Here is a 16,140-nt window from a genome sequence, read left to right on the forward strand (position 1 = left end):
ACCCTTTACTTCCTCCCCTCTCTCTCCCTCCCCCTCTCTCTCCTCCCCCCCTCTCCCTCCCCCCTCTCCTTCCTCCCCTCTCTCTCTCCTCCCCCCTCTCTCCTCCCCCCTCTCTCCTCCCCCCCTCTCTCCTTTCTCCCCCCTCTCTCCTTCCTCCCCCCTCTCTCCATCCTCCCCCCTCTCTCCTTCCTCCCCCCCTCTCTCCTTCCCCCCTCTTCCTTCTCCCCCCTCTCTCCTTCCTCCCCCCTCTCTCCTTCCTCCCCCCTCTCTCCTTCCTCCCCCCCTCTCTCCTCCTCCCCCTCTCTCCTTCCTCCCCCCCCTCTCTCCTTCCCCCCTCTCTCCTTCCTCCCCTCTCTCCTTCCCCCCTCTCTCCTTCCTCCCCCCCTCTCCTTCCTCCCTCTCTCTCCTCCCCCTCTCTCTCTCCTCCACCCTCGCTCCCTCCTACCCCCTCTCTCCTCCTCCCCTCTCTCTCTCCTCCCCCCTCTCTCCTTTGTCCCCCCTCTCCTTTTTCTCCTCCCCCTCCCCTCTCTCTCCTCTTTCTCCCCCCTCCTTTCTCTCTCTCCTCTCCTTTCTCTATCTCCCCCTCCTCTCTCTCTCTCCTTTTTCTCCCCCCTTCTCCTTTCTCTCACTCTCTCCTTTCTCTCCCCTCTCCTTTCTCTCCTTTTTCTCCCCCTCCTCTTCTTCTTTCTCCCCCCTCCTCTCTCTCTCTCTCCTTTTCTCCCCCCTCTCTTCCTTCTCTCTCTCCCCCTCCTCCCCCCTCCTCTCTCTCTCTCTCCTTTTCCCTTTCTCTCTCTCTCTCTCCTTTTCTCCCCCCTCTCTTCTTCTCTCTCTCCCCCCCCCCCCCCCCCCTTTTCTCCCCCCTCCTCTCTCTCTCTCTCTCTCCTTTTCTCCCCCCCTCTCTTCCTTCTCTCTCTCTCTCCCCCTTCCTCCCCCCCTCCTCTCTCTCTCTCTCCTTTTCTCCCTCCTTTCTCTCTCTCTCTCTCCTTTTCTCCCCTCTCTTCCTTCTCTCTCTCTCCCCCCCTTTCTCTCTCTCTCTCTCCTTTTCTCCCCCCTCTCTTCCTTCTCTCTCTCTCCCCCCCTCCTCTCTCTCTCCTTTTTCTCCCCCCTCTCTTTCTTCTCTCTCCTTTCTCCCCTCTCTCCTCTCTCTCTCCCCCCCCCTCTTTTCTCCCCCTCTTTCTCTCCCCCTCCTCTCTGATGTCCTCACCTCCTTCCACAGAAAAAAAGGCAATTTTTTTACTCCTCTTCGATAGATTGAAGATGAAATGATAAAAACATTGTAAAGTTTTTGCTCCCGATGTGGATCTCGTATTCTGGATCTAACGGAAGGATCATTTTTTTTTTTTTTATTATTATTTTGGACAAGAAATATGAGAACATAAAAAAGTGAATCAAAATTTGAATAAAAAGAATGATGTGATTGCAGCAGAACAGCAAAGATCCTCAGAAATTCATTGAAAAAAATGACATTAATCTAAAATAAAAAACTGATCTGGGATTGGTGCGTCAGAGGCTGACAACACATAATGGTGGGAGTCGAGGGCTCCAGCACTGTGATTGGATAGGAGAATCGGGGGCTCTGGGCCCTAGAGGGTCACCTCAGCCAGCATGAGATAGCAGAGAGCTCCGGTTTGTTCAGCCGCATCCGCCCACCTATCCCACGACCTATCGGAGCGGCGATGGGGGGGGAGGGGGCAAGCTGCCTTTTGCGCACTGAAGATGTCCCCTCTTAATTTTGCTCTGAATTTCATGTTATTACCTCGGTTCTACATTGTGTTTTTGGAAATTTGTTTCTTTCCAGACTCCAGCTCCCCCAACAGTGACTGACTTCTGCAGATTAATTTAAAAAAAAAAAAGAAAAAAAAATACAAAAAGTTTAAAAAAAAAATTAAAAAAATAAAGCTCAATTTTGGAGAAAGGATTTAAAAAAAAAATTCAAAACCATTTGTAATATTTATCACTTGCAAGCTTCGTTTAATAAAGAAAGGAACGGTTTATAACTTTTTATTTTGCAGTGGAGTTCATTGAGGGTGGGGGGTGGGGAGGTAAATCGGGGGTGGGGGGGGGCAGATTGGTCGAGTTTAGGGAGCTGGAAGCACAAAGCCGGGGGTGGGTGGGGAGGGACACAGACGTCATGCGTGTTGGAGATGCTCAGTGTGTTCACCCTATCACTGGTTGCTTCATTAGTGGTAGTTTTGGGGTCTTGCTCCCCGAGAATAGAGAAGTCATAAAACACTCTGTGGTCACCGATTGGTTGGCTGGAATTACAAAAAGGGGTTGAGGAACGATAGGGCTAAGCCCATGTAGGGGCCCCTCTTCTTGCAGTTTATGATCTCCAGTGACAACATTGGTGCACTGCAGCACACATCAGTAGGTTGCCTGGAATGACATGCTCTGAGGAACGATAGGGCCTAAGTACATGTAGGGGCCCCCACCCTTCTTGCAGTTTATGATCTCCAGTGACTGCATAAATGCACTGCAGCACACACCGATTGGCTGCCTGGAATCACATGCCAAGAACACTTCCTTCTTGCAGTTTGTGGTCTCCAGTGATTACATAACAGTATTGCAGCAACCACCAATAGTTTGCTTGGAATTGGAAGCTTTGAGGAACGTTGGGACAAAGCCTGTGTAGGGGCCCCTTTCTTCTTGCAGTTTGAGGTCTCCAGAGACTACGCAGGTGCATTGCAGCAACCACCAATAGTTTGCTTGGAATTGGAAGCTTTGAGGAACATTGGGACAAAGCCCGTGTAGGGGCCCCTTTCTTCTTGTAGTTTGTGGTCTCCAGTGACTACGTAGGTGCATTGCAGCAACCCACCAATAGTTTGCTTGGAATTGGAAGCTTTGAGGAACGTTGGGACAAAGCCCGTGTAGGGGCCCCTTTCTTCTTGTAGTTTGTGGTCTCCAGTGACTACGTAGGTGCATTGCAGCAACCACCAATAGTTTGCTTGGAATTGGAAGCTTTGAGGAATGTTGGGACTAAGCCCGTGTAGGGGCCCCTTTCTTCTTGCAGTTTGTGGTCTCCAGAGACTACGTAGGTGCATTGCAGCAACCACCAATAGTTTGCTTGGAATTGGAAGCTTTGAGGAACGTTGGGACAAAGCCCTTTCTTCTTGCAGTTTGTGGTCTCCAGTGACTACATAGGTGCATTGCAGCACTGCACCAATTGGTTGCATGTTACGCATGTTAAAGGCACTTCCTTCTCTGCAGTTTATGATCTCCAGAGACAGCATAAGGGCTTTGCACCTCACGTGATGATTGGTTGCCTGGAATTACAGGTTGTGAGGAACAGTAGGGCCAAGCCCATGTAAGGGGACCCCTCGTGCAGTTTGTGATCTCCAGTAAGTGTATTGGGGCCTTGCAGCAATGCACCAATAGGTTGCCTGCAAGCAGATGCTTCAAGAGACAGTGGGGCTAAGCCCTTTTAGGAGCCCCTCCCTTCTTGCAGTTGGTGGTCCTCAGTGACTACATAAGTGCATTGCAGCACAGTTGGTTGCGGTGAATTACATGCCTAAGGCCACTTGTTCTTACAGTTTGTGATCTCCAGAGATGGAATAAGAGCGTTGCAGAACACACGCTCTTTGGTTGCCTGGAATCACATGTTTTGAGGAACAGTGAAGCTAAGTCCATGTAGGGAGCCTTTATTTCTTGGAGATTGTGATCTCCAGTGAGTGCAGCAATGCACCAGTAGCTTGCTTAAAACCCATGTAAGGGGCCCCTCCCTTCTTGCGGTTGGTGGCCCTCAGTGACTGCATAAATGCATTGCAACACAGTTGGTTGCCTGGAATCACATGCTAAGGCATGTTTTTCTTACAGTTTGTGATCTCCAGAGACAGCATAGGAGCTTTACACCGCACGTGATAATTGGTTGCCTGGAATTACATGTTTTGAGGAACAGTGAGGCTAAGCCCATGTGGCGGGGGAGGGGGGGTTCTTTTTGCAGTTTGTGATCTCCAGAAGGTATATTGGTGCCTTGCAGCAATGCACCAATAGGTTGCCTGCAATCAGATGCTTTGAGGAATAGTGGGGCTAAGCTCTTGTAGGAGCCCCTTCCTTCTTACAGTTTGTGATCTCCAGTGACCACATAGGTGCACTGCACCAATAGGTTGCCTGGAATCACATGATCTGAGAAACAGTGGAGCTAAGCCCATGTAAGGGGCCCCTCCCTTCTTGCAGTTGGTGGTCCTCAGTGACTACATAAATGCATTGCAACACAGTTGGTTGCAGTGAATTACATGCCTAAGGCCACTTGTTCTTACAGTTTGTGATCTCCAGAGATGGAATAAGAGCGTTGCAGAACATGCGCTCTTTGGTTGCCCGGAATCACATGTTTTGAGGAACAGTGAAGCTAAGTCCATGTAGGGAGCCTTTATTTCTTGGAGTTTGTGATCTCCAGTGACCACATAGGTGCATTGCAGCAATGCACCAATAGGTTGCCTGGAATCACATGCTTTGAGGAACAATGGGGCTAAGTCCATGTAGCAGCCCCATCCTTCTTACAGTTTGTCATTTCCAGTGACTGCATAAGTGCACTGCAGCACACACTGATTGGTTGCCTGGAAACACATGCTCAGTCCACTTCCTTCTTGCAGTTTGTGATCTCCAGTGACTGCATAGCAGTATTGCAGCACTGCACCAATTGTTTGCATGGAATTGCAAACTTTGAAGAATGTTGGGACCAATCCCATGTAGGGGCTCCTCCTATCTTGAATTTTTTGTGATCTCCAGTGACTGCTTAAGTGCATTGCAGCAATTCATCAATAGGTTGCTTGGAATCACATGCTTTGAGGAACAGTGTGGCTAAATCCATGTAGCGGCCCCTTCTTTTATGCAGTTTGTGGTCCTCGGTGACTACATAAATGCATTGCAGCACACACCAATTGGTTGCATGGAATCACATGCTAGGGCCACTACCTTCTCCGCAGTTTGTAATCTCTGGAGATGACATAAAAGCTTTGCAACACACATGCTGATTTGGTTGCCTGTCGAGGAACAGTGGGGCCAAGCCTGTGTAGGGGGACCCCTCGTGCAGTTTGTGATCTCCAGTAAGTGTATTGGTGCCTTGCAGCAATGCACCAATAGGTTGCCTGCAATCAGATGCTTTAAGGGACAGTGGGGCTAAGCCCTTGTAGGAGCCCCTCCCTTCTCACAGTTTGTGATCTCCAGTGACTGCGTAGGTGCATTGCAGCAATGCACCAGTAGCTTGCTTAAGACCCATGTAAGGGGCCCCTCCCTTCTTGCAGTTGGTGGTCCTCAGTGACCGCATAAATGCATTGCAACACAGTTGGTTGCCTGGAATCACATGCTAAGGCATCTTGCTCTTACAGTTTGTGATCTCCAGAAGCAGCATAAGAGCTTTGCACCTCACGTGATGATTGGTTGCCTGGAATTACATGTTTTGAGGAACAGTGAGGCTAAGCCCATGTGGCGTGGAGGGGGCTTTTGGCAGTTTGCGATCTCCAGTAAGTGTGTTGGTGACTTCCAGCAATGCACCAATAGGTTGCCTGCAATCAGATTGCTTTGTGGAATAGTGGGGCTAAGCTCTTGTAAGAGCTCCTTCCTTCTTACAGTTTGTGATCTCCAATGACCACATAGGTGCACTGCAGCAATAGGTTACCTGAAATCACGTGATGTGAGGAACAGTGGAGTTAAGCCCATGTAAGGGGCCTCCCTTCTTGCAGGTGGTGGTCCTCAGTGACTACATAAATGCATTGCAACACAGTTGGTTGTGGTGAATTACATGCTAAGGCCACTTGTTCTTACAGTTTGTGATCTCCAGAGATGGAATAAGAGCGTTGCAGAACACACGCTCTTTGGTTGCCTGGAATCACATGTTTTGAGGAACAGTGAAGCTAAGTCCATGTAGGGAGCCTTTGTTTCTTGGAGTTCATGATCTCCGGTGAATGCATCTGTGCATTGCAGCTTTGCATCAATAGGTTGCCTGCAAACAGATGCTTTGAGCAATAGTGGGGCTAAGTTCTTGTAGGAGCCCCTTCCTTCTTACAGTTTGTGATCTCCAGTGACCACACAGGTGCAGTGCACCAAAAGGTTGCCTGGAATCACATGCTTTGAGGAACAATAGGGCTAAGTCCATGTAGCGGCCCCACCCTTTCTGGCAGTTTGTGATTTCCAGTGACTGCATAAGTGCACTGCAGCACACACCTATTGGTTGCCCGGAATCGCATGCTAAGCCCAAGTGCTTGCAGTTTGTGATCTCCGGCGACTACATAAGAATATTGCAGCACACACCAATCGGTTGCCCGGAATGGCAAGCTTTGGGGAACGTTGGGACAAAGCCCATGTAGGGGCCACTTCTTTTCTTGCAGTTTGTGATCTCCAGTGACTACATAAGTGCACTGCAGCACACAGATCATCATCTATGGCACCTAGCATGCCCCATTCTCAGCCCCTGTTAGCTGTTACAGTGTAGACTGCAGACAGGCTGAATATATACAAAGCAATGCTTTGCACTGCTCTGCTCGGGGATAAGGGGTTATAATTGTCCCATAATATTTTGCAAGAGCCGATGTGCTAAAACGTATATTAAACTCAACATGAACATTTCTTTATTTGCACTCTTTTGTTTTATCTGTTTTACCTGAGAGCAAACAAAACACCTGACGATCCTGCCAGAAATCAAGGGATCTGATAACTTCCTGTGCTGCACTTTTATCACGGCCAGTGATAAAAGTGCAACACAGGAAGTCATCACTGACTCAGGTGTCAAACTGGCGGGGCCCTCCAGCTGTTGCAGGACTACAAGTCCCATGAGGCATTGCAAGGCTGACAGTTACAAGCATGACACCCACAGTTAGAGGCATGATGGGACTTGTAGTTCCTGCGACAGCTGGAGGGCCGCCAGTTTGACACCCCATTTATTGTTCCCAGCCCCCCCACCCAAGCTCTGCAGTTCTGTCCTACGGTGACAACGTCTCTTCCAAATAGACGGCACAGTGAGCGTTGTCACCCCAGGACAGGAAGTGTGTTCCTGGCAGGATCACCAGGCGAAAAAAAATAAAAAATGTGGATGTTTTATATTTTAATAATATTTCATGTATCATTTTAAAACTTTCCGGGGATCCTTTGAACATTCACAGCACACGTCAATTTTGAAAACGTAAAACTTTATTCCACACAAATTTTTTTTTCAATCTATTGGTACAAAACATCATAACTTACTGTAATCTACATCGACCTAAAACCGCGGTTGAGTTTTGGCGAGCCGGCCGGCCGACCAACAAGTTCGGACACAACGGCAGTGACAAGGTAAGTGGACCTCCTCACATTTTCACATTTTTTGGAATCATTCGGCCTTTATGGTAAGAACAATTATTTCTGGTAAAAAGAATGGGAAGTGTGTTTGGCATGGGGGGGGGGGGGTAATACGGAGGGGCTCTTCAAAAAGTTTCTGCACTTTTTTAACCTCTATTAAATATAAAAAAAAGTGTGGAAACTTTTTGAAGACCCCCCCCCCCCCCCCCTGTATTTGTGGTTCTGGGGCTTTTAAGTGCTATATGTAAAAAATATTTCATAAAAAATACGAACAAAATGGGCTTAAATTGCCTGAATCATTCTATGTAGCTGGTACGCCATCCTGTGGTGGATTGTGAGTATAACAGTTTGTGCAAGATGGTTCAATACGTTCGTTGGTCAATGGTCAGCCATTGGTTAATTATTGCCTTTAAAAAAAAAAAAAAAAAAAAGGTCCCGCCTCCTGATATATCCGCTTTGCAGGTCATGAATAATGAAGGATGTAAACATTTTACACCGATGTGTGCAGCAGCAGACCTGCTTAGGCTGAGCATATAAGAGCAACTGCCGGCAGGTGATGTCATCTACCGCCTGGACTCTGATTGGCTGGTGCTGTGTAGAGGTCCTACCCACTGAACTGTGTGCGGCTGACCTGTTGTAGAACGTGGCTGAACTCAAGTCGAGTCAATAATCACAGTTCCTAAAGGGATGGGGTCTTAACTAAAACACGATGGCCTGGAAATATTCCTGGTCTATAACCTGGTTGTTGTACAGGTGGTGGCAGTGCATGCTGGGACTATGGGCCAACAACTGCCACTCCACCACCTATACAAGGTGGTAGTGCATGCTGGGACTATGGACCAACAACTGCCACTCCACCATCTACCCAACCTACACAAGGTAGTAGTGCATGCTGGGACTATGGGCCAACAACTGCCACTCCAGAACCTACACAAGGTGGCAGTGCATACTAGGACTATGGACCCACAACTATCGCTCTACCGCCTACAGAGGGTAGCAGTGCATGCTGGGATTGTGTACCTGGTTTTCAGTCAATCACCGAGGTACCTTCAGTGGAACCTCCAGTCAGTAAGACATCTTTAAAAATCAGAAATATAAGTGAACTAAGGACTCGTGGGTGTAAGACATCTGGACCTGGTGATTTGTTCACATTAAGTTTCTCTAGTCTCACCTCCCCAACCTACACAGGGTGATAATGCATGCTAGGACTATGGACCAACAACTGCCACTCCACCATCTACCTAACCTACACAAGGTAGTAGTGCATGCTGGGACTATGGACCAACAACTGCCACTCCACCATCTACCCAACCTACACAAGGTAGTAGTGCATGCTGGGACTATGGGCCAACAACTGCCACTCCACCACCTGCCCATCCTACACAAGGTGGTAGTGCATGCTGGGACTATGGGCAAACAACTGCCACTCCACCACCTACCCAACCTACAGTAGGTGGCAGTGCATACTAGGACTATGGACCCACAACTATTGCTCTACCACCTACAGAGGGTAGCAGTGCATGCTGGGATTGTGAACCTGGTTTTTAGTCAACCACCGAGGTACCTTCAGTGGAACCTCCAGTCAGTAAGATATCTTTAAAAATCAGAAATATAACTGAACTAAGGACTCATGGGTGTAAGACATCTGGACCTGGTGATTTGTTCACATTAAATTTCTCCAGTCTCACCTCCCCAACCTACACAAGGTGGCAGAGCATGCTGGGACTATGTACCAACAAATGTCACTCCACCACCTACCCAACCTACACAAGGTGGTAATGCACACTGGGACTATGGACCAACAACTGCCACTCCACCACCTACCCAACCTACACAAGGTGGTAATGCAGGCTGGAACTATGGACCCACAACTATCACTCCACCACCTACCCAACCTACAGTAGGTGTCAGTACATCCTAGGACTATGGACCCACAACTATCACTCCACCACCTACCCAAACTACAGAGGGTAGCATTGCATGCTGGGATTGTGTAGCTGGTTTTCAATCAACCACCAAGGTACCTTCGGTGAAACCTCCAGTCAGTAAGAGCTCTATAAATATGAGAAATATAAGTGAACTAAGTTCTCTAAGAAATCATGGGTGTAAGACATCTGGACCTGGTGATTTGTTCACATTAAGTTTCTCTAGTCTCACCTCCCCAACCTACCAAGGGTGGCAGTGTATGCTTGGACTATGGCCCAACAATTGCTACTCCACCACCTACCCAACCTACACAGGTTGGTAGTGCATGCTATAAGAGCAACTGCTGGCAGATTATGTCAATTGCCACCTGGCCTCTTATTGGCTGGTGCAGTGCAGAGGTCCTACACACTAAAGTATGTGCAGCTGACCTGTTGTAGAACGTGGCAGAACTCATATCGAGTCAGTGATCACAGCCTCTGCAAGAGCCTGCTGTCAATCGCAGTTTCTAAAGGGATGGGGTCTTAACTGAAACACCATGGCCTTGAAATCTCAATCCTGCAGACTTTGTATACTATTCGGCTGGGTGCAAATATTTCTGGTCTATAACCTAAACCCGGCCCTGCCTATAGTCTGTTATATATGTTCTCCAGCAGGTAAACAGGGCTTAGTCGCCTCATCAATTGCGTGCTATAAGCTACACAGGTGTGCATTCCTGAACGCCTCCAGAACAAGAACCGGCATGTCAGGATTTGGGACCATGCTTAAATATACACTTCACATACTTCCTATTGATGCAAACAAGATGTGATCAGCAGGAATAGGCATCAAAGGCAGCTGCCTTGGCCACTTTAGCAAGGGGGGTTCCAAAAAGTCAGGACCTTCAATTTATCCTGCTGAGGTAGTTTATAGCTTATGGTGATGGAGGGTCACACTTTGGCCTTTTCTCCTTAGGTGCCTGAGGACCTCATCCCGGCACTGCCCAGGTATTTTTTCATTACAGTTTTACAGGACTCCCCCAACAATGCCTTCTCCTTTTCTCTTCAGAAGAACTGTGCCATCTTTCTTCAGGCACCATACAGGGCCACCATCTACATCTTGGATTGAGATGCCCGCTCAGAGATGATACAATCATCCCTCTGATACCTTCCATGCTGTTGAGGACTGTAGTTTCCTTATATACTGTACATCGCCATCCTTTTATTATAAATTGGTACCACATTTGTTCTACACCAAAAATCTGAAATATAACTGAGCTAAGTTCCCCAAGGACTCATGGGGGTAAGACATCTGGACCTGGTGATTTGTTCACATTAAGTTTCTCTAGTCTCACCTCCCCAACCTACATAGGGTGGTAGTGTATGCTAGGACTATGGACCAGCAACTGCCACTCCACCACCTACCCAACCTACACAGGGTGGCAGTGCATGCTAGGACTATGGACCAACAACTGTCTCTCCACCACCTACCCAACCTACAGAGGGTATCAGTGCATGCTGAAACTGTGTTGTTGGTTTTCAGCCAGCCACCATGGTACCTTCGGTGAAACCTTCAGTCAGTAAGATGTTAAAAATCAGAAATATGACTGAGATAAGTTCCCTAAGGACTCATGGGTGTAAGACATCTGGACCTGGTGATTTGTTTGCATTAAGTTTCTTTAGTCTCACCTCCCCAACCTACATAGGGTGGTAGTGCATGCTGGGACTATGGACCAACAACTGCCACTCCACCACCTACCCAACCCACACAGGGTGGTAGTGTATGCTAGGACTATGGACCAGCAACTGCCACTCCACCACCTACCCAACCTACACAGGGTGGCAGTGCATGCTAGGACTATGGACCAACAACTGTCTCTCCACCACCTACCCAACCTACAGAGGGTATCAGTGCATGCTGAAACTGTGTTGTTGGTTTTCAGCCAGCCACCATGGTACCTTCGGTGAAACCTTCAGTCAGTAAGATGTTAAAAATCAGAAATATGACTGAGATAAGTTCCCTAAGGACTCATGGGTGTAAGACATCTGGACCTGGTGATTTGTTTGCATTAAGTTTCTTTAGTCTCACCTCCCCAACCTACATAGGGTGGTAGTGCATGCTGGGACTATGGACCAACAACTGCCACTCCACCACCTACCCAACCCACACAGGGTGTTAGTGCATGCTTGGATTATGGATCAACAACTGCCTCTCCACCACCTACCCAACCTACAAAGGGTGGCAGTGCATGCTTGGAGTATGGCCCCACAACTATCACTTATCACCTACCCAACCTACAGAGGTTAACAGTGCATGCTGGGATTGTATAGCTGGTTTTCAGTCAACCATCGAGGTACCTTCAGTGAAACCTTCAGTCAGTAGGATGTTGTTAAAAATCAGAAATATAACTGAGCTAAGTTCCCTAAGGACTCATGGGTGTAAGACATCTGGACCAGGTGATTTGTTCACATTAAGTTTTCTCTAGTCTCACCTCTTCCAACTTAAACAGGATCGCAGTGCATGCTGGGACTATGGACCCATAACTGGCACTCCACCGCCTACCCAACCTACACAGGGTGGTAATGCATGCTGGAACCATGGACCAAACACTGCGACTGCATCACCTACCCATCCTACAGAAGGTGGCAGTGCATACTGGGACTATGGACCCACAACTATCTTTCCACCACCTACCCTACCTATAGAGGGTAGCAGTGCATGCAGGGATTGTGTACCTGGCTTTCAGTCAACCACTGAGGTACGTTCGATGAAACCTCATTAGTATTACCGATAAGACCCAGATCAGCCCCTGCTGCCTCTCATACTGGGGCCTTGCTATGAAGTTACGTTGCGGTCTAATCACTGAGGAAATGTTTGTTCCTGCCTGCAGCAGACTGATGACATCACCTTAGCCTAGGCAAAGTCACTGCATCATGGCTAGTGCCTGCATATCCACTGTACGTCCTGTACCAGGAACTTGTAGAATTGGGTTTTATCTTCACTCTTGTCATTTTAAAACATATCCTTTTGGTTTATCACTATCTTCTTGAAAATGGACCTTGGCTTTAAATTAAGCGTAGTTGGCCTGGTGTCAAGGAACTTACCCCGATAAGACAGCAACGGGTGCCAAATCATTCAGTAGTTGGCACTATGCATTCTGTATGACTACCAGCAGGTGGCGTGATAATCTGAGAGACTTGGAGACACAGCAGTCGGTTTTGTTGAGGAGATGTTTGATGCATCGCGAGGTTAAGGGTTAAACATGTTTCTTTTGGCAGGCGGCCCTGTTACCGAAGACTTTCACAGAGGCAGAGTGGGGGGAGGGCTAGGTAGCATAGGAATGAATAGCTCCTTGTTGGGGAATACAATGGATAGATGTCTGTTTATTCGATACTCCATATCCTGCTTTAATCTGAGTCCTTTGGTCCATCTGAGGGTCTTTCATTCATGGCCGGGTTATGCTAAACAACTTTCTATCCTTTACGTCAAGCTAGAAACTAGTCAAACATTAAAAAAAAAAAATGAAAAAAATCCTTTAGAAATGTTATATTGTTAAATTTGGTCAAAAATATCTTAAAATTCTTCTACCGAAGACTCCATCACTCAAAGAGCCAATAAGGGGGAAGACAGATTGGAGGAAGCGGTGGGGCCATGAAACGCCATTTACTAATTAGCAATTGTTCCTAATTAGTGCGTGAAGTCGCGGCTCCGCGGTATTGTGCAGATGCGAGTTGTCTTTTATAGCTCCGTAAATCCAGGTCAAATCGCTGAACGCCAAAATGGCGTGGGAGACAATCTGGTCTATTGACGGGACGCATTGACCCTTTCCGTGTGTGAAAAGTTGCTCATTTAGCTTTTGCTGCCCGGCGTCTTTGGCTGTAAAATCAGATAACGTGTCCGGAAGAAGAGAGATCAGACAAGGATCCCTAGCTGAAGAGTGTTGAGTAAATCAACCTTTGGTATCCAATGATTAAAGCTACTGTGGGGTATTTTTCACTGAAGACATCCGGAAAACCAAGTCAAAAGAGGTTCAATTCTTGGTCAGAACACCTTTGGCAACAAGTATTGAAAGTCATAATCTCCCATAGTGTTAATGGTTTTGGCCCCTAGTGGAGTAGGTAGTTTTTGTTGAGTAGCAAGCATTGTCTCTTTTTTTTGTGAGGTAGCTTTTTTTGGCTGAGGAATGAGTGAACAGCATTAGAGTTCTGATCTGAGGAACTTGAGATGGTTCGAGACTTTGGTCTGTTTGTGGACCTTGAGATGGTATGAGACTTTGGTCTTTTTGAAGACCTTGAGATGGTATGAGACTTTGGTCTTTGTGGCATACTACATCAACAACTCTTCGAAGTGGCAAAGCCACTTCTGGCTTTGTCGTGGGATTCTGCAAGAGCAAGAAACATCGGGCTTAAAGTGTTGAAGTAGGTAGTTTTTGTTGAATAGAAAGCATTGTCTCTAAAAGATCTTTTGAAATTTTTAATGAGGTAGCTTTTTTGGCTGAGGAATAGGTGAGGAATTACTGAGAACTTTCAGATGGTTCGAGATTTTGGTCGTTTTGAGGACCTTGAGATGGTTTGTGACTTTGGTCTTTTTGAAGACCTTGAGATGGTTTGTGACTTTGGTCTTTTTGAAGACCTTGAGATGGTTTGTGACTTTGGTCTTTTTGAAGACTTTGAGATGGTTTGTGACGTTGGTCTTTTTGAGGACCTTGAGATGGTTCATGACTTTGGTCTTTGTGGCATACTACGTCAACTACTCTTCGAAGTGGCAAAGTGGCTTCTGGCTTGGTCATGGGATTCTGCAAGAGCAAAAAACATTGAGCACAAAGTGTTTTTAGATTTTGGAGAGAGTAGGGAATGGTTAGAACGCCCATCTGGGTTTAATTTGGTGTCCATATCATCTTAAGATCTCTCTTCACCTTCTGCTCCACCAACACAAGATGAGGACATCTCTCCAAAGTGAGAAAAATCCCATCATAGACAGTTGTCAACAGAACTGATGTCCCCATTGGAAAGTTTCTCATCTGTTCTTGGTTCAATGACAACACAAAATTTGGAATCTTGGGATATAGGAAGCAGTAAAAACACCACACCAATGAGTCCAAAATTATATCTTATTAGAAAGGAAGTAGAAAAAGATGGCAACACATTTCAGAGGTTCAGACATCTCACCCTCTACATAATTACTACCCTGTTTCCCCGAAAATAAGACCTAGCGTGATTGTCGGTGATGGCTGCAATATAAGCCCTACCCCCCAAATAAACCCTAGTTAAAGTCCTTGTAGGTCTTATTTTCAGGGTAGGGCTTATTTTCGGGGAAACAGGGTAGGGCTTATTTGGGGGGTAGGGCTTATATTGCAGCCATCACCGACAATCACGCTAGGTCTTATTTTCGGGGAAACAGGGTAGCTTTGTAGTCCTGATGAAAAGGGAAAGTCTAAACCTCTAACATATTTATTTTCTTCCTCTACTGATTATCTGATAAGACACCATTTTGGACTCTGATCATTGGCGTGACACCTTTACTGCTTCCTACATAGTTGGACTTTTCTCAAGACCTCCTCCCCACGGGAATACTCTAAAATGTCTCACCAAAGCAAGTCAGTTTTATCAATGAGACAGTCTTTTACAACAATGGATAACAATAAGAGGAGATGTAGGACCTCTCTTGTAGGTACAGCTAAAAAAACCTGACCGGGGTTCTAAGTCTTTCACACACTATTTCATTCTAAAAAAGTTTGGGGTTTATACACGCATTAAAGTATAACCGTTGCCACCAAAAATACTAAGTATGCCAAATCTTGGTGAGACCACCTGGAGAGATAGAAACTATGCATGATGTTCTATAACAAAAGCAGCAAAAATAACTATGGGTGGGTAGGATTACGGAGGAGAACCACAAAAATTGTAGGAAAAACCTTTGAAGAAGACAGGCCATTCCCAAAAACTGTCATTGGATACTGTAGCAGGAAAGAAATGTGGAAGAGTATAAAGACCCTAAGATCCATAAAATAAACTTCTGAAGAATTTGTAATTTTTAGTCTTGTTTCTGAAAGTCTATATCTCCACCATTTTTATAGATGCCACCTGTAGCTTACCTGATGGATACCTAATTATTAATCATGGGGAATCTAATTGGAGGGCCCAGACACATGTATCCTGAATTATTTTCCATGACTGAACATTTGGAAAGGAGATGAATAAATGTTTATTGAACTTTGAGGCAAATGTGTTACACTTCCTGGTGAGATGAACCTCGAGATATTTAATGAAATAGACGCTCTCCTACAGTAACTGTTATTGGCATCCTGACACCTTCCTCACCTCTGAAAGAAGCTCCACCACTTCTGCTGAAGTCCCATCCTCGACCATTACATTTTGGTTCTGCTTGTTCTCCACAACATGGCTGGTGGGCCAGTTGGCCTTTGTCTTGCATAAGAGGCTTCAAGTGCAAATTAAAGTTGGTTAACAGCCATAGAATGGATGCAAATCATACACTGCAGTATACGTTATATACACCAGCCTTTCTCAACCTATTTACCCCAGAGAAACACTTGGAATAATTTTCAGGTCTTGGGGAACCCCTGCAAAAATTAAGCTTCAGCTTGGAGCCCCCCTCCCCCAAGGTCATTTAGATAGGGTTGCTTCCCTTTGCAGCTATAACATCCTCCACTCTTCTGGGAAGGCTTTCCACAAGCTGTTGGAGGGAGTTTATGTGAATTTGTGAAGTCAGATACTGATGTTGGATAAGAAGACATGGCTCACACATCGGGCCTCGCTTTGGGCACCAAAAACAAAAAACAAAAAACTGGCTCACAATTAACATTCCAATCCATCCCAAAGCTGTTCAGTAGGGTTGAGGTCAGGGATCTGTACAGAACACTTGAGTTCCTCCACACCAAATTGGTCAAACCATGTCTTTATGGAGCTGGATTTGTACACAGGGGCATAGTCATGGTGGAGCAGAAAATGG

General features: G+C 46.5%; 1 protein-coding gene and 1 pseudogene across 1 annotated transcript in view; both read right to left on the reverse strand.

Moving 5' to 3' along the window:
- Nucleotides 1-16,140, reverse strand: part of ILF2 (interleukin enhancer binding factor 2) — a 341,977-nt gene that overhangs the window by 5,775 nt on the left and 320,062 nt on the right.
- The window catches only part of LOC141117541 (immunoglobulin superfamily DCC subclass member 3-like), a 36,393-nt pseudogene continuing 33,603 nt past the window's right edge, over nt 13,351-16,140 (reverse strand).

This window comes from Aquarana catesbeiana, linkage group LG13 (genome assembly GCF_042186555.1).
Source record: "Aquarana catesbeiana isolate 2022-GZ linkage group LG13, ASM4218655v1, whole genome shotgun sequence".
Classification (NCBI taxonomy): domain Eukaryota; kingdom Metazoa; phylum Chordata; class Amphibia; order Anura; family Ranidae; genus Aquarana; species Aquarana catesbeiana.